Here is a 26,243-nt window from a genome sequence, read left to right as displayed (position 1 = left end):
GCGGCACACTAGACGGGCTTAAATATCGTGCAGGCATAAAAAACGTGGGCGTATTTCAGCATACGAAACACGATATTTCCTTTAGCCCAGCAACGTTTATACATGGGCTCCCAGTGATTCATATTGTGGCTCCATTTTTCACAAACAGCTAAACGGTGAGGGGAGGAGGGGTAGGGGGGGGGGGGGGGGAAGGGGTGTCCTACCACTTGGCACGCACCACCTATCCACATGTTCGTCTTTCCCTACGCGCGTGCAGTGCCTTTATCTCTCTACTTCGAGCGTTTTGTTTTGAAAGAGCGTATAACAATAATTCTGAGCGATATATTTCTCGAACTTTAATAACACGATAGGTTTTCACTCGTCGTAGAATACGAAGCCTCACGTTGTAAGTCACAAAATCTCCTGATTGGTCGAGAGAGTGGTGACGTCCACAATATCACGTGACATCAAGGTATCAATCACATGTTGGCGCCAAATGTGAAAATGGTCCAACGACAACCCAAAAAATCAGCGAACCACAAAAATTCTGGTTAACTCCCACAAAACGTTGGCCCGGTCCCCCAAAAATTGGCCCAGCAAATCGGTTGAGCCGCCCGAAAATTTTGGGGTGTTGAAAATGGCTTATTGGATGGATGAATGAAGTCGGGTTAGAATAATCCTTAAATGACTAAAAGAAAGATAGACAATTGGGCGAGTTGGTATCGATTCATATTGGAAGGGCACACCGCAAAAAGCACGGGACGATAGGAAAAAGACGTACACACGCCTCGTGTGTCTTCTTCCTTTCGTCCCGTGTTTTTTTGCGCTGTGCCCTTCCAATATTACTAAAAGAATGGCGATTACGACGGATTAGTGGCAGGATTGAGGTGATATATCAAGAGGTGGGATTAGTATTATGCGTCAAGTTAATCCAGTGAAAGATCCTAGAACATTCAAAATAGAGGACTCATGGAAGACCACACTCCATTGCCTTACTTCTTTAAGGCAGTCCTTCTGAAGCCAACGAGATCTCAAAGGTGTTTTATATTATGCGGCTACGTATTTCTCATAATATGTATGTGAATGGGCTCCTGTGGAGAGTTGCGTGCTTCCTTTTTAACTATAATTGTCGTCATTAAGGTGAGCTTATTGGGCACGTCGAGTGATGCCAATTTGTTTGACATCTTTTTTTAGTATTGTTTTAAATCTATGGAAATGAAGCACAAGGCAAATTTAAAGCGATGCACTGACATAATTTTTGTACAGGCAGTCAGCAAAGAAAAAGTTTCTTGGGCACAAATATGCTTAGGAAACAGAAATTACAGCCCTGAGTGTAGAAAGTTAAGAGATTTTAAACATGGTGCAAAACATGAAAATACTTTAGGGTAACAAAGCAGCGTTACCAGCACCTACTAGACGAGTCTCGAATCTATTCATTGCCGTTCATTCTCTTCTGTAATGCTTCGCTTTTTCTGGTGCTTTTGAGACACCTAAACAAGTCTCTCCTCCCGACAGTATTCAATCCTAATAAAGAATCATACATGTCTGGTACTGACTGTCCGTGAACATTTTAGTATTGTCTAATGACATGTCTCTCTCAAAGGTAAGCGTGTTTGTAAATAACGGTGATGTTAATATAATAGCATTTTAGGAAACGTAGCGCAAAAAAGACAAGGACAAAAAAAAAATAACTACGTTTCCTAAAATGCGAATGCACCAACTCGCCCAATTTAGCATTCTTGTGCAGTTCCTTTAATATAATAGAACGGCCAAGTAAAATGCCTCCGGTAGCATGCTTCATACGATAACAGCCTGCACTGTCACAGAATAAGGGAATAAAAGACGATGGAATGCATATATTTCAACTTAAACCCGTTAACTCGATGGCAGGGGGGCGCTCTTTCATAAATGACTTTTTTCTTTAGCCACTATTTCCTGTATTCACGAAAACCTTTCGGTATTGGCTCCGTGTCTTGCGTTGGTCACGACTGCAGCTTGAGGGGCGTGTGTGAGCCTGTGTTGTGTTTCTATCTACGTGTTTGTTTGCGTTGCGCCGCAGTTCTGGGTAGTTATAGCTGGTCGGCAGAATGTCCCTTGCCTCTAGAGATGTTAATTAAAAATGGCTCATCCTTCCTGTCGCGTTCTACGAACTACGTGCAAGAAGGTTCTGCCATATGTCTGTCATATCGCTTAAGCTCCACCCAGCTCATCAGTCCGGAAGACACAGGCGCACGGACGGTAGGACGGCAGGTCTCAAGTTTTTGGAGGCGCTTCTCCCTACTTCAGAGCTCCCCCAGGTGTTAATTATGATGAAAAAAAAAAGCAATAAAATGGCCAGGAAAATTTATCAAGTTGGAAAGGTGCAGTTTTCTTTTCTGCAAAGGGTGAGGAGGTGGGTCTTTATCATTGATTGCCTGTAGAAAGAGAGCATATATTCCCTCAACGAATATTATAGACAAATTGATGCCCATGCCCTGTACAATGTGTCGCCTCCTCACTGAGATTGCCTCTTTGCGGAAGTATTTTCTTTGTTTTGCTATGAACCGCGGCCGGGGCATCATGGCTTCAATCCTTGCGGCAGCTTCCGTATTTTGATGGGGGCATGCAATGCTCATCTGGGCAATATCAGCGAACGTTTTGAAAACCCAGGCATGTAAATCAATCCGAAGCCATCAACTAAGGCATCTTACATAGCCTGAGACCCTCCGGTACGCTGGAACTTCAAAATTCACAATCCTCTATTTTATGTGCTGTGAAGCAGGGGCCTCACACCAGAGCTTTTGTAAAATACTAATCTTACTGAAGCAGCCTAGCTTTATGCGAGGCAGAAACCTCGATTCATTTGTTTTACACATAGGAGACATGATGCCTTTATTTGAGAAATCGATCGCTGATGAAGCACAGAGTCTAAACTTATAACAGAAGTGACATATTTGCTGCTCCTTCTGTTTCTTGCTCAGATGCAATTCCCGCTGCACCCTTTGGAGTATTGCTTTTAAACACACCAAACACGAACAGCCAGGTATATACATATTGCAAGCAAAAGAAATAATTCGCTCAGCCGGAGAGTCGTTTTCAAACTGACCCCAAGCTGTGGCACAGTGGTCAGGGCGCTCGACTGTTGAACCCAAGGACGGGGAGTCGAATCCCAGCTGCTGCAGTAACTTTCTGATAGAGCTGAAAAGCAAAGTGCCCGTGTGCTGTGCGATGCCATAGCGTGTTAAAGAACCCCATCTTGTCGAAATTTGAGGAGCCTACCAGTACGACGCTCCTCATAACCTGAGTCATTTTGGACCCCCAACCTTATAAACCTTATACAATAAGTATAACCAACCAACTTTGAACCTGGCCACGGTCGCCGGTTGCGATGAAGGCTAAACGCTTCACAAAAGTTTAATTAAAGGTAAAGTAAGTTAATTTAAAGCTAAAGAATTTAGCAGTATCTATTACAATTCTCGTCGGGCACTTGACCGCACCGTAATGGAAGGCAGGAAGCTGGGAGCGAGAGAAGAAAGATATAGAGGTGCCTTAATGGAGGACTCCGGAGTAATCTCGACCACCTCGGCACGTTTAATGTGCACTGACATCGCACAACAAACGGATGTTTTTGTGCTTCGCCTCCATCGAAACGCGCCCACCGCGGTCGTTTTCGAAGCCGTGTACCCGTGAATACAGGTGACGTAACGATTCTGTGACGAGCGTCTTAACCACTGATCCACCGCGACAGATACAAACGCCTCATTCCACACTGGTTTTATGAAGAAACACTGTCGCACTTATCGGTGCACACCTCCAGCTCATAGAGACCTGCATGTTGAGCTATCGCTGAAGCATCACATGTGTCCATGAATGCATTCTTTCAGGAATCCGGGGATGAGGCTGCCCAACAAGACCGCTAGAGAATTAGCCTGCCATGCCGTATACGCAAAGCCAGGAACCGGGATCTTTCGGTGAGCCACTCATATCCTACTCTGAACTCACTGCACATTACAAGCGATAAGAACAGTCCTTTCACACCAAAAAAAAAACACTAACCAGATAATTTACGGTGATACGGAGACCGCTATAGACGGGGACCCTCGCCAACACAAACTAAATATAAAAATTCATAAATAAGGATATTGTTAAGGGGCCTTCTGCTGCTTTTGTGAAGAGAAAGATGACTTCGACTTTATGATCCGGGCGAGCTAAATTCGTAATCCTCCCTCAGAACACTTTCCTGATCTGATCCCTCTAAAGAAGCTCGGGATAAGCTAAGGTCTATCGATGACCCGGACATTCGTCCAAGGCTGTCGAAAGGGTCTCCATGGCTGCGGCATGCTAACTAACTTGCCTGAATCGTCCACCCTTATGCTTAATAACCTTTTGTCAGCGTGAGCCTTAGTTTCGTTTCGAGGCTGAAAATCAACAATGCGCGAAACTATAACTTCTTTCTCGTTGTGCCCCTCAAAGCTCCGTCTTTACGAATGAGAACCTAAATGAACGTCGAAATATTGAATCTGTGATCCAATATTTCAAATGTTTCAATATATTTGACGGTTTCCCTGACCTTCCATGGTGCTGCGCTCGATCCATCATTTCTGCCACACTAGCTGAGCAACTAATTACTTACGCACTCACCAGCCACGATGTCATTAGCTAGGAAGTTTAGACTGGACAGCGCCTCCTTCTTCGGATTTGGTTTGGCATTATTTCACTCCCATCTTTATCCCTTCTTTCAAGGCGCGGTTGACGCATCCAACGAGTTGTGTCCTATACACTGGAGCTTTTGAAGCGCTGACTTCATTGAAGCGGAAGAGGCGGCATCGGCGTTGGGTCGAAAAATCCACGCCACGTCCTTGCCGGCTGAAACGTGGAGGCTAACCAAGAGAGTTTTACTTAGGTTGAGGACAACCCAGAGGGCTGTGGCACAAAACATGGTAGGGGTAACATTAAGAGATAGGAAGCGTGCAGAGTGGGTCAGAGAAATAACTCAAGTTACCGACATTCTAGTGGAAATTAAGAAGAAGAAATGGACATGGGCAGGACATGTAGTGCGAAGAGAGGATAACCGATGGTCGCTTAGGGTAACAAACTAGATTCCAAGGGAAGGAAAGCGTAGCAGGGGGCGGCAGAAAGTTAGGTGGGCGGATGTGGTTAAGAAGTTCGCGGGGGTCAAGTGAATGCAGCTAGCACAGAACCGGGTTAAGCGGAGAAATATGGGAGGGGCCTTCGCCCTGCAGTGGGCATAGTCAGGCTCATGAGGATGATGATGACGTCCTTGCCGAAAAACCTATGTCATGATGACGTTGTTTAGTGAAGCCCACGTTAGAGCACTTCACTGTACCCACGTAACGTGTTGTCTGCAATGAAAAAAATTGCATATGGGATCCATTTGCATTGTTTAACTTGTATAACGTTATATTATGGGTTATACGTTATTAAAGATGGATTGCGTTAGGTTAAGAGTTATTTAATCGCATTAAGGGGGATGAATTACGTTAAGGGTCGATTTCATTTAATTAGGTTGCTGTAGAGTGGAATAAAGTAGATTAAGTTTGATTTAGTTTAATTGCGGAAAATTATGTTTGATTGCGGAGGATAAAAAGTGGATATCAATGGAGGCGGGCGGTATATTAGAGTGAATTACGTTGGATTCACTTGCACCGTTGCAAGTAATGGTAGATTACTGTATGTTACGGTATTTAGGAAGATAGTGAGAGACCGGAAAGCGTGGCGTGAAATGGTCCATAGGGTCACGAAGAGTCGGACACGAATGAACGACTGAACTGAACTGACTGAACGGTAGCTTTAGGAGGATTACGCTGTATTAAGTTGTATGGACGTCACTGAATGAAGGTAAATTAATGGCGGAATAACTGTAGTCGGTGCATTCTCCTTCACTGCATGCATGCTGCACGTGTTCTTCACAATTTTATACAAAGAAAAATTTTGATTCAGGACGGATTTTAAGCCAAGGCCCTTTGGTCGCCAGATGAACACGCTGCGGAACTAGGTCACAAAGGAAAGCTTTTATGGCTTTGATGCAAGCTAGTTAATAAACACGCTGTCTAACTAAATTCAAATCAAAGGTTCCAAAAAAGCAGTGCGCACTAGCAGAATGAAACCAGCTGGAGGCTGCTCAGAAGCGTCTGGCCTATTGTGCAGAGTTGTATCATAAGCCACAATTTTTTTCACTAAAACATTGCTGAACAAATGGGCAACTCTGTAATTTTTGGCTTCAGTTACAAAATTTCTGTACAAAAGTTCTGGCTCGTCTCGAAAAGCTGCTGTACTGTGATGGACAGTGTAATAGAGCGCAAAGCATTTATTAGTACTCATTCGGAGCGTCACAGCCTATAAAAACCGTCTAATGCTTGTGCCGTCACTGTGATTGGCTGAGCTGTTTCGTGAGGTCACAATCACGTGGCCTCGCTCTAGTAATTCACAGTAAGTCCGGCATAGCAGCTTCAGCACGTAACTCTCCTTAGCGGGTCTTTCAAGCTTACCAGCCAACAAAGAGAGAAATGGAGCATTACACATTCACAGTAAATGAAAAAATAACCATTAAAGCGGATTCGAAGTGGTTGGGTTCGAGCCCGGTTCTCAGGTTCAGTAAACTGACTAGATCTATGTAGGGTTAAATATTCGCCATTTGACGTGGCGGCACCCAGATGGTGCACCAAATACGGTTAAACCCGTGACCAAGCACACCGTTGTTTGGAGCTGACCGCGAAGGTAACGGTTCAACATCTGCCGTTTGACGAGGCGACTCCCAGGTGACGTCACTTGTACAGCTGTAACTGCAGAGCACTAGGCCCATATCCACACAAAATTTATGCATCCCTACTTTTCCATGATAATAAAATTATATCCAAAATTATCTGCATTTTTTCTGAGTGCAAGAAGGTTTATTTAGCGCCCATTGCGACTCCAGTGCATGGTTATTTTCATTATTATTTGGCCGAGTTGAGCAGATAGAACACTCAGGACAATATAGTGCATTTGAGAAAGTTATGTTTTTCTGAGTAACCCTTAGTGCTTTTCTTGATGTCAGCTGTATTACTGTACTTCAACAGCAGTGATGAAATAAAGCTTCAAAAACTAAAATGAAAGCGTCGAAACAAAGCGAGAAAGAAAAAAAGAAAGAAATAAAGAAAGAAAGAAAGAAAGAAAGAAAGAAAGAAAGAAAGAAAGAAAGAAAGAAAGAAAGAAAGAAAGAAAGAAAGAAAGAAAGAAAGAAAGAAAGAAAGAAAGAAAGAAAGAAAGAAAGAAAGAAAGAAAGAAAGAAAGAAAGAAAGAAAGAAAGGAAGAGGTCTCGTGTTTATTTGTCTTTCACAGCCGTGCACGGAAGCGCTAGGGGAGGGGGGGGGGTAGTGGGAGGGGGGCATTGTGCGAAGCGCTGCGAACTATTTAAAAGCTCCAGGGCAAAGAACAAAGGCGACGGCGGCTGTTCGACCCAAAGGGCAAGAAATTTCAGGTTCTCAGAATGAACAGCAACAAAACTCATCGATAGGTTTCCGAGCAGAGTCTGAATGGAACCGCACGACCAGGACCGTTTAATCTCTTCTTTCTGTCCGCCAGCTATCGTTTGCGGCTTCCCCTTGCGCTGCGGTAGAGTTTCTTATATCCGGGCCGGATGTCTGAGGTGGAGTTCAGAAAGCCACATATAATCATAATTGACAAGGGTAACGCTAGACTCATTCTTTAAGTAATGTTCATTTAAGCTTTATCTAAGGGAGCTCGACTCTTTCGGGCTTGATATTTACAACCAAAAATTTTAGTTTCGTATTCTCAGCCGTATTTCTCCTTTTTTAACGTCCCCTCGTCCTAGTTCAGTGCTTATATATTACGAGCGTCTGGAGACAAATAGCAAGGGGTATTTGTACTTTGAGCGTTAATATCTTGGCTTTGGTTCATATTTTAAGAATCCAGTTAAGGAAATATATTGCCAGAGTTTCACTGCTTTATTTTGCTTATGCTGCTAGCGAACTCAGTACAAAACGTAAATAAATTAAGGGGCTCTCTAGTGTCATTCGCAGCTTGGTAAATGCAGCCGTAAATTTTGTCTCGGAAGAATGGAATAACTTAGAATGGGTTGGTTTAGAAACGTGCAATGTTTGAGGCACCACTAGATATCCAGTTTAAATATTCCTCCCGGTAGTTACTGACGATATTACGTTTAGGTTAAGAATCACATTAACAAGTCACATAAGCTCATAATATATAAATACATGGAGTTAATTATTTGGGAACAGGCTGCTTTAGCTTGGCAGAGTTAGTCCACGTTAAGCGAATATTGGAAGCCTCTCAGCAGTGTTGCCAACTCAAAAATAGAAAATCTGAAACAGGAAGCCCTACACCCCCAAAAACAGTCTTATTTAAAATTTTAATTTTAAGAAAGATTATGATTACGCATTTTAGTCTACTATTCAATGTGTAAATAACACTTGGTTTGGTTTGTAGAGTTTTAACATCCCAAAGGGACTCATGCTATGAGGGAACCCATGGAGGAGGGCTTCGGGAACTTTAATCGGTTCGACCATCTGGGGTTCTACGTGCACTGGCATCCACGGCACGCGGGAGCCTGGCTTTTCTCCTCTATCGAAAAGCGGGATGCCATGGCGGGTATTTCATCCTGCATGCTTAGGTTCATCTGTCGGGCACCCAACCACTGAGCCACCATGGGAGGTTTTTACAGAATGTTAATAATGTTATTAATATGATGGGAAGTATCTCTTTTCCTAACAACTTGAAACTTCGGACTACGAATACTTTCATTCTTAATGTTATCCCGCCTAACTTCTGTATGTCTTAAATAAAGTCGCAGAGGCCTTTTTTTTTTCCTTGACTATAAACCGCTGACTGCAAGGCATTTACTCGCATAAATATATTGCCCGCGTCATCTTAGTTTGTCCAGAAGTCTGCGGGCGATTGTTCTCTCCTACCTTTGTTTCTAAAGCCGAGCACTGCTGACGACATACGCCTTCATACCATACCGATCTTTTAATCGCGCCTATGAGCAGTTCATGGTTTCAGCGGCATTTATTCTCCCTTCGGAGCCCGGCCTGAACAGTTATGACAGGATTCATTTCGTCCGTTTATATAAAAATCCCTGTCTATGTTTGATGATGTTGAGTTGACTAAACGCGCGTCAAACTCCTGCCTGATCAGAGCGGCATCATCATGGAGCGAGCAACCGCGGCCCGCTAGAAGAACGCTTTTTCGCTGGAAGCATCCCTGTACTTGTTCACTCGTCTCAAAATCCATCTGGGCTGCTGCGGTTGTTGCAGCTGACGAGAGTGGGCATCCTGGTTTCAGCTGAATGGTAGCGATTTCTTTTTTCCGTGGCCGACTCATGAATCCCATGAGGGAGGGGCACCGACGACTCTCAAACTACACATAGATGTTTCGTTTGTTTTCAAAACTTCCGGTACCCATTTCCAAATTTTTGGTTCTGTAGCTACTCTTTCCTAAACTTCTGCGCATATATGACAGGCACCAGTCTGCCTGCCGGACACCAAGCCCGGCAACAGCAGGCTCAACGGTTGCATTAAAAATAGCTCATAAATCAAATGAAGGTGTATTGGACATTTTCCGATATTCGCTACCTTGACATTAGGTGTCGCCATGCTTCCATATGTTCTGTTGCAGGAATCAGTATATTATTAAGGAGCGTAGTTTGTTGTACGCAAAAGCTGTAGAACCAACCAAACACTGCGAAAAAAAAAACAGCCAACAGGACTTTAAATTTCTGAAAATCCCGCCTCCTGCAATACATTTTTACCCGCTAAACAATGCAAAAAACCGTTACATTATCATTAAAACCGCTAACCTGGCAACACTGCCCTCTAAGTGTCTACCAACGTTGGTGCAGCGATTGAGCCTGACACGCAATGAATCGCCTGTACTTGTTTGCCAAGTAGAAAACAAAGGGGCAGAATATAGGTCACCTCGTTAAAATTTAGTTGTAAGGTTGGGAACTTCAAAAATACAAATTTTTCTTCCTTAAGAAGAAGTAATCAGTGTTTTCGAAATTGAATCAGCCCAAGGTCAAAATTCTTAGTCACTGAATTTAACGGGAGTGCCTGCAAAATTGGCTGACGAAAGCTGCGTTCCAACTGCATGCTTCTCGTCCCAGTTATCTGGACGTCTTTGTAATCCAGATATAAGCAATCTAATGGCGCCTAATCCACCTTCACATTGTTGTCCTTATTCTTTTCTCCTTGTTATAAAAAACTCCACTCACCGGCATATTACCCAATCGTAGTATTTATTTTTATTTTTATTTTTTTTTCGATCTGGGGGGGGGGGGGGGGGCGCTTTCTCGTCTCACCTGTAACAGACTGCGCGTCACGATACAGCCACTGGAACACGCATACTAAATTTCAGCTCCACGGAAGGGGGCAAACACTTGAATGCTTGCCGGTGTACATTTGCTCGGCGCTCGCGGCGAGATTTTTTTACACCGACGTCTCTTACATTCCTCTTCGAATGTTCGGAGGATTCTGTTCGTCTACCGCATTCCCTATGCCGCAGTGTCGGCCCTATTTCCTTGTCGATGTAAGCAAATATACCGAGTTGGAAAAGTGCCTAGTAAGCGCACTATCCTTTTACAAGTTTGGTGCAATACGAGAGAGAGAAAGCGGTTTAGACTAAACCGAGTTTCCATCCGTCGCTTAGAGATGCGCGCTACAAATCACGCTGCCCAAAAGCCATCGCAAGGCAAGAGATCTGCAACTACCTTTCCCTTTGCCTCTACTTCTCTCTCTGCCTCTCTTTCCACCTCTCCGCCTGACATGACCCGCCTGAAGAACATCCGCCAACTAATGTTCCGTTTCACTCAGTTTGTGGAGAAACGTTGAGAGCCAATCACAAACTGACCACGTAATCCGATTTCGTGTGTGTGTGCTTGAGCCAATCAGTACAGGCATGATACATCCTTTTCATGCGTCCCGACAGTCACGAATTGTTCTTACTCAGACCAGCATGTTTGCAATACCTGCTGGTGGCAGTTCAAATCTTAATTTCCAGTTCACGTCATGCTGCCCGCTTTTAGTGAAACGCACACGACTGGGATATATCTGCACCGCTCGCTGCTTGGGCCTAGGTTTGGAATGCAAACAAGGTGGCGTGGGGGAGAAGGAGAGCGCCACCCAGCGACCGCTTACGAAATCAAGTGGAAACTCTGTCCCGCCGTAAAATGCCTGGCACGCGATGCAGCGGCTTGTATGAATTACGCAGGTCGACACGCGGCATTCCTCGAGGCGGCATCCACGCACAGTTACCCTCGCCCGCTCTTCACCGAAAGACGGAGCTGTGAGAGAGGGGAGGGGAGAGGAGGACGAGAGTAGGGTTAACGAAGCTAACCGTGTCGCACTAAATTAGCTCCCGCTTGCGGACGATAAAATGTGCTGAGTTGGGGGTTCCGCTTATATTTTCTTTTACTTTCACGTCTTTCTTCTTCCTGGAAAGCTGGCGGCTTCAGAAGAAAGGCTTCCGTTCGCAGTTGTGACGTTAATCTGAGCCAGTTTCACAGATGGTACGTCGGCACAGCTTGCGCGTTAGTATGGGTTTAATGGAAGCTGGGGAGCTGAGTGGAGTCAGTGCCCTTTTAACAGGCATGAAGGAACTTCACGGGCGCGGCTGATTCTCCAACTTTCTCACCTTATAGGTTCAATTTTAGTTGGGCAGCTTTCTTCTAGTGCTCGGTAATTCTTAAATCGAAAGCTTTATTACGCACTTCCGTAGCTTGGTCGGCATGTGTTTCACATACACGAGCGTGGCGGTGGCAGGCGGTAGCTGGCAGCTGACACAGCCGTGCACTGACTGTCAGTAGTGTAGCGTCTCCTTTCATATCGGAGAGCGATATCAGAATCAGCCTGTCATGACATTCGAATTCATTTTACCCCTAGGTGACGCAGGCATGTTCATGCGGCTTGGCTAAAGTGCAGTTTTATAGGCGGGGTGGTAACCTACGCTATCGGATCAAACTCTTAAAGGCGGCGCTCGCTTCTCCTTCTACATGTCACACCTACTTCTTCACACACCTGGCAAACTTCATTCTACCGGTACATATCTACACAAATATATAACATTGCCTATGGTGTCCTTGAGATTCGCAGACATCCACGAAGGAGTCGCACGCTTTCGCTTTGTCTACTTAAGTTTAGCCATGTTAAACATTTCCTTATCTTTTTGTGACAGCATCTAAAGTCCTGTTCCCAGTCTTGACCTGAACGTGTGCTCCACTGCCCGAAAGATTAAACCAGCAGCTGTTCCACTTACCACTCCGATTGATGGCCTTCATCCTTCCGTAATAAGACGAATCATTGCTTACGCGCTGAAATTTGTAGTTTTGTTTTGTTTTCACGCATACGCGGGTCTCAAAGCGTAACACAACACTTCGATAAAGCAGTACCGGGCACGTAACCTGTCGACCAGAGGTATCAGTGTGATTTACGGTGCACAACGCGTTTATAATGCGGTCTTTAACGGTGTCGCGTTATTAAAGTATGTTTGGTTTGGTTTGTGGGGGGTTAACGTCCCAAAGCGACTCAGGTTATGAGAGACGCCGTAGTGGAGGGCTCTGGAAATTTCCACAACCTGGGGTTCTTTAACGTGCACTGACATCGCACAGCACACGGGCGCCTTGCTTTTCGCTTCCACCGAAAAGCGGCCGCCGAACCCGGGATTCTTGCCCGCGTCCTTGGGCACAGTAGTCAAGCTCCCTAACCACTGTGCCACCCCGGACCCTCCTCTAAAGTAAATACAAGATTTTGCTTCCGAATAATAGCCGATATTTATATTTTCTAAGGTCTGAGTAGCCGGCACATGGGAAGAGTCTAATATGGCTGGTAAATTCAAAGATACTGGATAACAAAGGCTGTAATTTACGACTAACTTAACGCTTGCAGCTAGGCTTGTCGTCTAGGGTACTGTCAACGCATTTTTCATTTCCTTCTATCGGCCAGGTATTCGTCTCACCTCTCGTCCTTCATAGGCTCTAAAGAATGTATTGTGGGAATATATGCAGCTTTTTTTTTTACCTCAATGTCATCTATCAACAGCTTGTTGATTACATTGCTGATGATAAAAGAGCAACATAAAAGGTAGGTCTGGGAAGTAATTAGACCACTTTGTCCTAAGCGTAGGGGAAAAAAATTAGAAGAGTGCAACGCTGCTGAACCGAATATTGAGCGAAAGCAATAGCTGCGGGTGACCGAGCATTCTTCTAATTCTTCTTCTTCGCCAGCCCACATATAAAGCCCCTTTTTAACCAAGCCGTATGAATGTGCATTAGTGGCCTATAGGAGTAACGTGAATGCCAGGGTCCTAGCAGGCTGAGTCTGACATAACCGTCCCATGTGAAACGAGATACCCAAGTTGGCAGCTCCTGCCAGCTTGGGGTCGTCTACGGGGGTCGTCTACGGGGTTGTCTAAAGGTCAAAGGTCGATGGTGGTCACCGCCGTTCCACGCTGAAGGCTCAAACTTCGAGCAGTATTGCTTTCGCAATAAAAGTGGATGCCATATGTATACATCATATTGTCTTCTTTTGCACTGTGCAGATGTCGTCAACGAACAACGACGTTAGGAAATAAATGTGATGCGTTGTTGACGCTACGGCAAAATTAATTAGGCCAGTAATATTGATAGGAGAGGAACAGAAAACGAAAAATGATCTCAAGAGAGGGACGAAGTATTATCTCTATCACATACACAGCGCACCTCAGTCGCAGATTGCGGGCACCGAAGGAGTCAGGTTACGATACGAATTCAGCCAGTGCACAGTGTTTGTGTAGACTCTCTGACAACAAGAAAGCAAAAATAATTGAGATGATAATTTAAGGCTCCTGCTTCTCAGCAGATGATCGATAAATTCAGCAACACAAAACAGCAAACAAAAGGTAAAGTGGTTGTGAGCACTGTTGTCGTATTAGCCCTCAAAATTAAACGCGGAACTTTGCTGCCAGCTTTAATTTTCAGAATAATATTCAAATTCATTATACAAAGCTAATAACACCATTCCTCTTGTACATAAACGGCATCTTGTGCAAACAAGTTTATTATCGCACGCTACGATATGGGACTGTCCAGTATCTGCAGCATACACTATGCGTGAGTGTATAGATTGCTTCGTTTTTTGGGGCTGTAATTTTGGTTATTTTCCTCATTCTCCAATTTTTGTTATGATCGTACCGCATTGTTCAATTTTGTTGGAAGACGAGTCCTTGTTTTTTTTTTTTGTTTTTTTCGTACTTGTCCAGATACTTTTCCTTCGCCATTAGAGAAAACTGAGCGCATATCATAGTAACTCGAATTTGTAGAAACATCACTAATAAATTTTCAATTAAATCATTTCCTTTCATGGATACGCCTATTGTGCCCCGGTGTATCGCGTACCTTCCTCGGCAGAAGACCCGAACCAAAAGTCCTAATATCTGTTTTAATGGGCACGAAAGGCAGCAACATTCATGGAGCCAAGCTTCTGCTGTTATTTTGTAGTCAGCTATGTTTTTTTGTTTTTTAATGGTCGACACAGAAACAATAAAAATGTCAAGCGGAATATTATCGGACCATTCTTGTCTACACTGCCCACACTCCGATAGACTGCGCTGGACGTTCCGCGCACAAGAATCGTGGTTTGCTGCATGATGAGCGTCGGCTCATGCCTCTATTGCCTATGTTCTTATCTTACCACCAACTCCGTCACACGGTCGTAACGTAGAAGGAAGACAGCGCATCCTCATCGCATAGCGGTCAAAGAGCCACGTCTCCGCCGCCACGCAACCCCGTGGGCGCGTGACACCGTGGATGCATTCGGAGAATGAAGGTCGCCTAATCTCTCCACCAGGGAAACACGGGCGCACGACTCGGCTGCGGGCACTCGACGCTATCCACTTAATGCACCGCCGCACTTTGCTAGAAACGCGTGCTGCTGCGGGGAATGCACTCTAAGCAACGACGTCATTAGAGGAACGAAGCGCTTCCTGATAGAATCACGTACAGCGCTAGCGGCAGCCCGCGTAGGCGTGTCTTTTCCGCACGACTCTGGCGCGCCAGGCGAAGCGTGAGTCGCAGTCACCGCAACGCCGTGGAAGTGTGTGCGGACCCTCGCCCACTCCGTTTCAGTAATAAACGGTGCAGCGCGTGATAATGTTACGTATTTCATAGTTGGAGTGAAACTCCGCGGTAGCACTGAGCGACTCGGGCACTTTGCGAAAGCGGACGCGGGTCTCTGTAGAAAGGTGAATGTCGGTAACACACGGACGCAGATCGGGAATCACTAAGTACGGAAAGCATCACCGGGTCAGGTGGTTAGGTTCAGATGAGAAGTTTTCATGCAGAACGTAACTAAAACAGAGTGAATGCGTGGAGGACGCTTTTCAGTGAAGAATTCATTAAAGTGGTTTTTAGCCCGGGCAAAGGTATGTCACGGCATCGAGGGTGTGAGAGCGACACACAGCGCTTATATTATGTATAGATGAGAAGTGTAGTAAAGCGACTGGAATATTGATTTCTCACCAGTATTTGCACGTTGCTTAATTTAGTCTGAAAATGATAAAATCGACGCGTTTGTAGTGAACCCTGGCGTTGTCTTTCATGGTCACACAAACCTCCTTCTCTCTCAGGCAGTGCGTATTATCTCCCTAAATGAGAATGTCGAGCTCCCTAGACTTATTTACGCTCCTTTACACTGTCACATTTATGAACAAATGCTAGGTTCGCCAAGATCACAATCGATTCAACTATCTTGCCCTAGTATACTGTCTGCTACAAAGCAGCTCACATACGAAGTTTCAGTAGTGACAGCATAATCGTAGAAAAAAAAAAAACACAAGAAAGAGAAGCACCACATAACCGAGACCTAACACTGCTCACGCAGGCTGACATTTTCCTTCAAGCTCGTTAAGCAACAAAAACGCAGTTGCAGTACCTCCCTAAACGCCACGATAAGTCCGACTACTGAGCTAGTAGCTAGCCTCATAATATGTTGAACGCTGCACTGTATTAAGATGAGAGAGAGCGATGCGTAGGGTCCGTAAAGCATATACGTGGACGCCGTTACGCGTGGGTGATGCGGACTGCAAGCTTGCTAAATTTTATCGAGCGCAGAATAATCCTTACACGCCATAAAGTGACATCCTCCCCTCTCCCACCTTCTCACCCCCGCCTACTTCATCCTCCAGCTAGACCGTAGTCCTTACCCTCGCATTCCCGCTCGTCACGCTTTTGCGTAGTGTGTATATTGGGGGTGCAATGGTATCCGATTAATGTGCGTGTTATTTCCTTTTTCTTTAGGTGCTTCACGTCTGCATTTTTAGAGTTATCTTTAGGAGGTGCCTCATTTACGTCACGTTTTGCCGTGCACTTTACTAACGTTAAACAACACCCAGACTCTGCTCCAATGTAACTAATCATGATTATCATGCACGGGTAACGAATTCAGACGAGACAGGCGAGGTTAAAAGTTGGTGTGCAACACACACGGAGAAAGGGAAGGCGGGGGGGGGGGGGGGGTGCTCTGAAGGGTCTCTTAAAACCTTGTTATCATCTAGTCAGAGTTCAATTGTTTAACACTCCTTGCTATCGTATTTACTTTCATGTTTTCTGACACTTGAAAAACAATTACAGGCTGTCATAAGCAAATGATATAAGTACGAGTCCTTTGACAGAACGTGGCAACGCCAGCTCACTTTTAAACACAACGCCCGTCATTTCCCATCACACGTAGCGTGCTCACAAACAGCATTGGTAGATTATGGACAAAAATAACCGAAGAAAGGAACCAAAACATCAGTATTCTATTAATGCTTTTCAATTTAACACGTGCCAGCGTTTTTGACACGGTATTCGTGTGTCTTCGACATTTCTCGTACCACGAAAAAAATATATAGATACACGTGTGCGAAAAGAAATCTGTTGAGGCCTGTGGAAAAAAAGATGTCTGTATCACTTCAGCGCAGCCGTTCACTGAGCATATGTAAACACATTTCCTGAACATCACCCTTCCCCAAATCCCCCGCGTGTGTGCATTTCCTTTAGTGGATCCCGCGTTTTATTCCTTGACGGCATTCTCATCCTGACGATCGTACGGGCCGGATCAAAACACTGAGATCGTGCATGCTGTTTTCTCCATCGGATCAAGAAGAGCGCTTCACCAACGTGTCGTTTCCCTTCTTCTGTGTGTGTATTTGCTACTCCACTGTACCGCAACCATCTTCCATAGGTTTTTTTTTTTTTTTTTTTGCTTCCAAGATAGGCGTACTATTGAGTATTTGTGTACATAAGCTATTGATCTAAATAATGTGCACGATGCAAGGAAATATTCGCAAGATCTCCCAATGCCCGCGAGGCTTAATATTGATTCTAGTCTTGTTTGTTCCTAAGCACTGGAAGGGCGTGTCGGTTGCATCTTCTGTGTTAGGTGATCAGACATTCCTTCTTTTCTTTCTTTTTTTTTGCGCGAGCTAATTCCAAAGCTCCAGTTCTGTTAATAAAGTGGTTAATTTCCTAAGAAGCACAATGAGAAACGCTAACCAAGTTCAGCTAGAACTCTGCAAGATTACTAGTATTTCAAGTTTTGTTCGAACGTAAACGCTCGGTGTGATTTGCACCTAGAAAGTGTCAAATCGTCGATTGTCGGAAGACCCTTTAAGGACTGCACATAGCTCTTAGTTGTGTAACAGGGATTTCCAGGCCTGTCAGTTCCCTGCACATGACATCAGCACCGATGACGCATTGACAGGCTTAACTAACCTTAAACGTAAATATTTTTCTTCAATAATCTAGACAAGCAATCTTCTGATTGGGACTAAGATAACATGCAAATCTATGAATAATGTATTCAAAGAAAACAAGTTTCAATACCTATTTTGCAGCCGAGAAATTCCGAGCATGACTGGGTAAGCAAGAAACTCAAGTAAATTAAACTTTCCATTCCATGAGGAGCCTAGGATTTGAAATATTTCACAAATAAAAATTAAAATCTAATTTATGCAGTTTGTGTGGGGCACCGTGATAAGCGGTAAATAAAGTACACTGAAGGCACCATTTCAAAGAGATGTTTCTTTAAAATTTTCAGACATTTCGTACAAATTTTACAACATATATATTTAATAGTGTTTATAAAATAACACTTCCCATCCTTCCATTTATTTCTTTTTCGCTCTTACCAGTGCTCGACACTCTTTAGGTATACATATATTTATTTTATATTATGTATTAATTATTTTGAGTATATGCACTCCTAGACACATAAATTAAGGGCGCTAAAAATTATTTCTGTGTCTCATCCTATCGTTGATTTGCTTCTCGCAGCGCATAAATTGTTAAGCTATTCAGAATAAGCAATCATATTTATTATGAAAAATAGTTGAATAATAATTACCACGATAAGTACAGTCAGACGTATTTCAATATCAATGGAAAAAAAGGGACAGCTACTAAAGAATGTGTTCTTTATACAAACATAAAAAAAGTGAAGGTGACACTTTATGAAGCCACACAATATAGTCCAAACCAACTCCTAAGTAGCTCTCGCATCTACCAGGAACTACGGCTTAATTTACCCGAGCCGAAGCTCTCAGTTTTGCTTCCTGGCGACGTCACATCGGAGAAATAGCCTTGCTTACGCCTATTCTCTGTTCACAGATCGGGCAACGAGGAAGAGATTTGATTGTTTTTATCTGCTTAGGATCCATCGTTCGCCAGGTGTTTCCAACGCCTCAAACACAAGGCCATTCTAGTAATATCGTTACTTTTTTTTTTTTCGTTCCCGTGCGTTCGACAGTGCATACTGCTTTCCCAGAGGGAAAATAAACGCATAAACACAATGTTAGACAATCCTAGACATCGCTAACATCAACCTCACCGCCATGGGCCTCGTGTTACGAGGTTAGGAGACATTGTTGGGGCGAAAACTGCCTGTCTTCTTTCATCGCTTTTTAATCTCAACTTTTTTTTTTATCATCTTTATCCTTTTTTGTTGCTCTAAGAGTGTTGCGAGCCGCGGTTTATACGGTACTTCCGAGTTGGCAGGAGGAGGTGGGAGCGCGTCGTATCCCCGTTCGCGTTCTCTGAAACACCACGCAAACTCGGCAGGCGGGAGTGAAGAGCGGAACGTAAAAAGGAGATGCCAGGCAGGGTAATGGATTGGCACTAGCAGAAATAAAGGATTCTTTCCCTAAACTATCTCGTAAACTGAAACGACAGAAGAGAGGCCCCTGAAAATGCAAGTGTGGTGCACTAGTACCGAGGAAACTTCCTTAACGCTACACTGGAGCCTGCATTAACAATCCGTAAGAGCTGAAACTTTACCAGGGATGCGTGGTTTGCACAGAGATGCGGAAATAGAGCAGTGAGCCTGTTTCGCTCCACTTTAGAATATTAATTAGTGTTATCATTGTATTATGTTTTTGTGGTTTGACAAACAGTAATGCTGCCTAGCTTTAGACATGCTCAGGCATTCTTTGCAAGACTTGTCAACCGGCAAAGAGTTGCAGCGATGTAATGTGGAATGTCGAGTGCCTTGCCAGCCGACAGCTTCTCAGGAGAATGGGTAGGGGGAAGGGGGGGGGGGGATGGAGAGGAATCCAGTAGTGGTCGATCAACGATCAATCTGAAAAGGCTGCGCACATGACGGAGTAACATGACTAAGCGAAGTGTCAAGTAGCGGCGAATAGAATAGAGGGCGTAAGGACCTAAAGCTCATCAATGATGCTATACCGGCATTAAACTAGTAAATGAAATGGATACCCCTCAGTACCTGATTTCGAAATCATTTAAGTAGATTGAATTAGTATTAAGCAACTGAACCTCCCAAAGTCATTCACTTGCACGTTTGACCCAGAGCCACCGGAGCGGGCCTAGCGCCAACTCTCCTTCTCCCGACACTGCCTGATTTTTCATCTTCCTCGACCCTGGCACTACCCGAGGCCACCGAGCCATCATCCCGATCGTGGAAACCGAGGCTTTCCGTCATGGAGGAAGGAACAACTTAGGAGAGGCCCTTGCCATTCCCAATGCATTGGAGAAAGTGTGGCGGAGGTGACGTCAAAATTTAGGGTTAGCCAAGTCGGGCCATTAGCACCGGCGCGACGGTGTTGCTATGAAAACTCGGGCCACTAGCAACATCGTTGCTAAGGGCCCTAGGTACGTGAGCGTCGCGGAGAAAGAGAAGGCGGAGGGTAAAGGAGGAGAAGAGACGTTGCAGCATCCGGTCGCGGCGCGGCCGCGCCGGCTTCAAAAAAAATGACGTCAGGGCCTCTCCTAAGTTCTTTCCTTCCTCCATGCTTTCTGTTGTTGTACCATGTGACTAGGCGGGGGATTTAACCGCTGCTTCGCCGGCTCTTGGCTGCTCAGTCTCTCCGTGGATGAGGCACGTGCCGGTACGAGTGCATCAATGGTTCGGCGCAGGCTAAGCCTAATCATCTAGCCATTATAGCTTGCCGAGAAACAGCAGGCAAGAGAAGCGGAGCCTGACAGAGAGCGAGAAGTTCGCATAGAGAACTACCACTATAATCGCGTTGCCATGCTGAAGGGCTCGCGCTCGGATAACTAAGCTTAACAGGGATAAACCTCCACAGTCTTTCTTTTTTCCTTTTGTCAATTTTTGGGAAAATAAAGGCGAACACTAGTGAAAAAACCCTATGAGTCACAAAAACCTCATAAATATTTCTCATACTAAACTCTTACAAATCTCATATGACCTCATACAAATATCATTTAATGTATGAGAAATAGAGATTGTATGAGATTTGAATGAGTTTAGTATGAGTTTACTATGAGAAAGTTGTATGAGGTTATTGCGACTCATAGGGTTTTTTCGCTAGGGAAGTATCTGCCTCTGCGCCCTTAATTAACACCGCCTTTTCACTAAGGGAGTACGTTTATCATTTTTTCTTAAGTTGGTTTTTGAGGAAAGGAAGGAAGGCGCAGTGTCTCACTTCTCAGTGAACACATGTCAGAGGTGCATATGCCGTCTGTTCCAATCCCTATCGCAGAATAGTCTCCAGCTTGACTAGAAGATGGATTTTAAATTTCAAGCGAGATGGTATAAGACGCCACCATGAACGCTGCGCAAAGGACGGTCATCTCGTAATTTTGATACGAAACCACATTTTCTCCGAAACTGTTTTTGTTTTTTGTCAATTTGGCCTACGATGATGGCGACGGCTTTTCGGCCATACGCTTCGCGTATTACAGGAGTATGCTTTCATGCATGTATGTCTGAACTTAAGTATTGTAGAAAGAAATAGCCAGCCAGAAAAAGACGCACAGAGGAAAACGAAGAAGCAGACAGGAAAGAGGCAGACAGGACAGCCTCTTTCCTGTCTGCTTCTTCGTTTTCCAGTGCGCGTCTTTTTTTTTGTCTGGTTATTGTTTCTTCGTGCACCCACAAGCCCAACAATGTGCAGAAAGTACTTTGTTTGCCAAACGCAACGACGTTGCAAGGTCTGCCTCTCAATCGTCTAGTGGAGCGGTAATGAGAGACGCCGTAGTGGAGGACTACGGAAATTTCGACCATCTAGGGTTCTTCAACGTGCACTGACATCGCACAGCACACGGGCGCCTTGCTTGTCGCCTCCATCGAAAAGCGGCCGCCGAGGCCGGGATTTACGATTCGTTTAGACCTTGCATAAAAGTGCGTGTACCTAATACACAGGGTGATTTTGTTTGTTTGTTTTTTTACGCTTGCAGATTTTTCTGCGAGTGAGACTTTGTTGCGCTCTGCACAGGTGGATTGCACAACGCAGGCATCATGAACCTAACGTGGATGAATAATTCGACGACTAAATAACATGTACTACCTACAAATTGTTATTTTTTATTTATAAGGCGCCATGACAGAGAAAGACAAAAAACACACACATTTGTTTAGATGGATGTATGTCATTTCACTTATGCATAACCGCTTCGCTCGCATTTTCTTTTTTTTTTTTGCAGTAAATACAGCCGCCCTTTCTCTACTTATCATTTCGGAGTCGTTTACTTGATTTCAGCGACAGTACTACGCGCAGTGACTCCTTTCATAAGTCTGCGCAATGCGGCAAAAAGACATGAACGTGGTGTTTCTTAAGGCATGCCACTTAGCTTCGAGGTGCGGCCGGGCCGAATTCGATGGTGCTGCGGAGAGATAGACCATGTGATCTTGTGTTCACCATAATATGTGGAGATATGTGGAGACAATCGCCGAGATAAAAGATATACCAGAAATAAAACAACTAAAGTTGGAAGAATTGAAGGAATTAGGACGTCCGTTCGCCCTCTGGTTTTTATGCCGGCGTATGTCCTTAGAGTTGTTGTATTCTTTATGGGTGGACGAATCTCATCAGTAATTTCTTTTCAGCAAGCAAAGTGCGAAACCGATTTAAAAAATAAAAGAAATTCCAAACCCGAATTTGTTAATTTGCATTAGTAAATCCTTCCACTCAGTTCCCATGCGATATTCTCGCAATTTACGCGATATCGTACACTGCTCATTCAGCCGAAAACCCACCACTGCCGTAGACTGCGGTCGGGAAAAAAAAATAGGGGGACGCTTAAGATTCGCCTTAAGTGTAGACGTTATCGCCTTTAAAAATGATTTGTCATTCCACTAATTATTTTGTGCATGTTGTTTCTTTTGGTAATCTCACTTCTAGGGGAAGAAATTCGTGCGATTCGTCTCGCTTCTCGGTGGGCATCTACGTACATGCAGTTAGCGGTATGTAGTCGGAGGTACATACGGCGTCAGTTCGAATCCCTGTCGCAAACTAGCCTAGTTAAGTTGAAGCAAGTTTGCGATGGGAATTTGAGCAGCATGAACATCTTGTGGAGTGTGACCCAATGTGCACCGTGTCCTTGTTTCTCTTCTTTCTTTCTTTCTTTCTTTCTTTCTTTCTTTCTTTCTTTCTTTCTTTCTTTCTTTCTTTCTTTCAACCAACATTTATTTTTCTTCCCTTTCTCTCGTTTTCAACTTGTCTTGCTTTGCAATGCCAACACATATACGAAAGCACATCATTTTCAGGAGACATGTTTTCTAAAGAAACCAACGAGCCCAAAGTGCACCGGACAATTTTTCCAACAGGATGGCAAATATCGAAAGGGCCAAATAACAAATAGACGTGGGCTGCCAGCTTTCATTTCAGGAGAAATATTGAGAGGTATTTACCGCCCCTGACATGAGCGAGGTGGCGTATGAAGGTGCGTTCAACTGGCAGCGTTCCTAATTGACTTATCGTCTATTCGATTTCCGCTTGATCCTATTCGAAGCAAGTATTTACTCTTCAATTCAACTTGTCGAAACGTCGTCGTCTTCTCTCTCTATTTTCTTTTTTCCTTCATTGCGACGTGCTCCTGCCATGTTATCTCATGTTCATAAACATTCTCGTGGAAGCTTATTTTGTTTCTAAATAAACAACGAGACAAGTTTCGCGCATTGCAATTGCCCTCTGCGGCTGCATTTCTACTGCGCTTACGAAAATGTCAAAGTAGGTGGACTTTTTATTTTTTGCGCATATAAGCCCCGGTGCACCATTTTTTTTCTGGTTTGTTTATTAGCCTTGCTGTTCAGTCTCTATATGCGATCTAGTTTTTTTTTTTTTTTAGCAAACTTGTTCGGTGTTAAACCCTTACATCGTGTACTTCACTAATTCAGAACATACTAGGCGTATTATTAATATTCAAGAGCTGCGATTAACAGTGAATAAAAAAGAAGAAGCTCTTCTTTATCTGTTTTTCCATTGCGTGAATTATAAATTTCTCCAAACCTACACAGATGTCCTCGGTTCTGACAGCACTTTGTGTGAAAGAGAAAGGATTAATAAGGCGCGCGTTTATATCACTCTTGCCTTCATAAATGTAGAGGCCTTCGGCTGCTTTCATACTGTGTTTTGCAAGTGCACCTCGTGCAGTGCTTTCTTTTATTTGTTCATCGTTGTATCTAATGTATATGTACGTTTTTTTTTGTTTTTATTTTATCTGACCTATATGTACCGCCCGTGCAAGCTACCGACATTTTGATGTGTACGTGCAAAACAAAAACAAATTAACGAGCAACGTAAAATTGTTGTGGAGAGCCACGCGTAGGACAGGTAGGCTTTTGCAAGTAGTTAAAGAAAAAATAAAAATTGGGCAAGTGTGATGACTATGGCCGATTAGTTGTTGGTCAAAATTTCGAATGGTTTAAATATTCGAGCCTCAAAATTAATATTGTATGTCGCAAAGCGGCACGAAACCATCATGTCAGCAGCTAATATTATTGAGCGGTTTTCGTCCCTTTTTCATTCCGTTGATGGCATGGACACGAGAAATGGTCTTAGACGAAGTCTATAAAGCCATTTTGTTTACCACCGTCTAATCTGGCTTTCAGCCTCCTTGCTAAGGCTTCTGTGAATACATAGTAGCATGTACTAATCTGCCCACCCACATTGCACTCTTAGTTCTGGCATAGAAAAAAAAAAAAAAAAAAACCATAGTCGTCCGTGTAATCTCACATGAAGTGTAGCGAGAGCACTGATCTTTTATTAAACTGCTGCACGGCACTCTTGCAAATATTCCTCTTCTTCAGCGACCGTTTTCTTGTTTACTTTTTCATCTACGACTCACACAATAGCCGAGTTTCGGAGTCCCCGCACTTTTGCGCGTTCCCTTCGCCGAAGCGTATTTGCGGAGGCTTCAACCACGGCTCACCAAGACAATGAGTGGGACGCGATAAGGCGTCGTCAAGACGTGACAGTGGTACGCTTCGTTGTGGGCGTCAGAGTGACATTGTGCCACTTATTACTTACAATGTAGTTTTTTCTGCTGACTTTTATTACGAGAAGTGTACACAGTTCTTTCGGTAGAAGAGCTTTCTGTACAGCAGTTTCTACTCGGTTGTTGTCGAGAGTTCTCACAATTGTTAGGAACGTATCAGGAAAAATGAAGGTGTATGTGAACCATGAGTGCTTAGTAATGGATGGGGAGTTTGGTGAGTGATTTGTAAGTAATGCTTAATAAATAACTGAATACTTATCAATAATTAATTGAATAGTTATCGGTAATTAACATAATTGTAAATAAATATTTGTTACAGTAAAATAAATAGAAATAAAAATAAAATAAGAACTAACCAGTTCTAAGTCATTGAACCATATATAGTCCATCGCAGCTAGCAAATTTAAAGTGGTGAGTCATAGTGTGGTAGTCCGCCATAACTGTAAAATTGAGTTATTAGTGACCGTGCCATAGTTTGTCGTACTAAATGTGCTCAGTCATTGTATCGCCATTCGTCGTAGCTATAAAAGTAGTTCAGGCAAACGAATGCATGCTATCGCGTGTACTCTTAAGACAAAGCTTAATTGGTCCTACTAATTTTTTTTTTTGCGTTTTCTCCTGCTATTACCTAACTCAGTAGAGGTCAGCGAACCATGTCATGGACGGTGGCCTTCTAAATAGGCAATGTGCAGCATGGCATAATTTCTGTAATTAATTTGTAAATATGATATCCCCCGCAAACTTTCCCCAAGGGGTCAGCTGTTCCACAGCCTCATACCGGGAATAAAATGATTAAGTAGTGAAGAATCCAGGGAGTGAGCGAGTGCAAGACTCAGCGGGTGAGTGAGTGCATGCGTAGTGGTGAGCGAATGCACAGTGTGCATGGACAAATAAGTGCGTTCACAAAGGAATCACCTGTTTGTGAGTAAATGAACAAACATATTTCTATTTGAAAGCAGTCGTTAGGGAACGACCCATATGTTTAGGGGAACGACCCATCTGGATTACCAGTGTGGGTCTACATATTCAGTGTACGAAAATAAATCAGTGTCGTTCTGTCATTGTACACTCCTTGATTTTTGTTTTATTTGCCCAATATTACTGTCATTAATTTTGTTTTATTATATGTGAAATGCAGGCCAAATTGCGAAAAGTGTGCATACGTCCGGGCTATAGGCGAGAACGCGGCCGGCTCGCCGAGGCGCGGGTTACGTCACATTGGGGCATATTTCGCCGGACCACCGCGTACGTGTACGGGACCGTTTTGTTTGTGTATAGTTTCATGTGTCGTAACGCGGTGCCACGTCTGCGCGGATGCATGCCGTGTGGCGGCCCCTAGGGTGGGTCTGTCGCTCTGGAAACGATCCTTCGGTTCACTGTACTCTGCCGAGAGGGGGGGCCGAGAACCGAACCAACGCATGATCGGTCTGGACAACTTATCTTCCTTTCCGTCGATGGCGGTAGACGTTGGAAAAACTATGATGCATTGTGAGTGGTCATGGCGGACCGGCCACCCATTACGGATATTTTTGTATTGTTTATT

The 26,243-nt window shown here is 44.1% G+C and overlaps 2 protein-coding genes across 2 annotated transcripts in view; one reads left to right on the top strand and one right to left on the bottom strand.

Annotated features, from left to right (window-relative positions):
* Positions 1-26,243, top strand: part of LOC146182062 (uncharacterized) — a 161,551-nt gene that overhangs the window by 55,074 nt on the left and 80,234 nt on the right. The window contains exon 2 of the mRNA XM_084575887.1: positions 3,843-3,929. The gene's annotated coding sequence lies outside the window, so the exon portion shown is untranslated. The remainder of the gene's footprint in view (positions 1-3,842; positions 3,930-26,243) is intronic.
* LOC146182067 (pyrokinin-1 receptor-like) overlaps positions 1-26,243 on the bottom strand; it is a 356,768-nt gene that overhangs the window by 325,825 nt on the left and 4,700 nt on the right. The window lies entirely within an intron of this gene.

Source organism: Amblyomma maculatum, chromosome 8 (assembly GCF_055883805.1).
Source record: "Amblyomma maculatum isolate TAMU_Amacu chromosome 8, ASM5588380v1, whole genome shotgun sequence".
Classification (NCBI taxonomy): Eukaryota; Metazoa; Arthropoda; class Arachnida; order Ixodida; family Ixodidae; genus Amblyomma; species Amblyomma maculatum.
The sequence above is the reverse complement of the archived record's forward strand: the minus strand, read 5'-3'. Positions and strand labels throughout refer to the sequence as shown.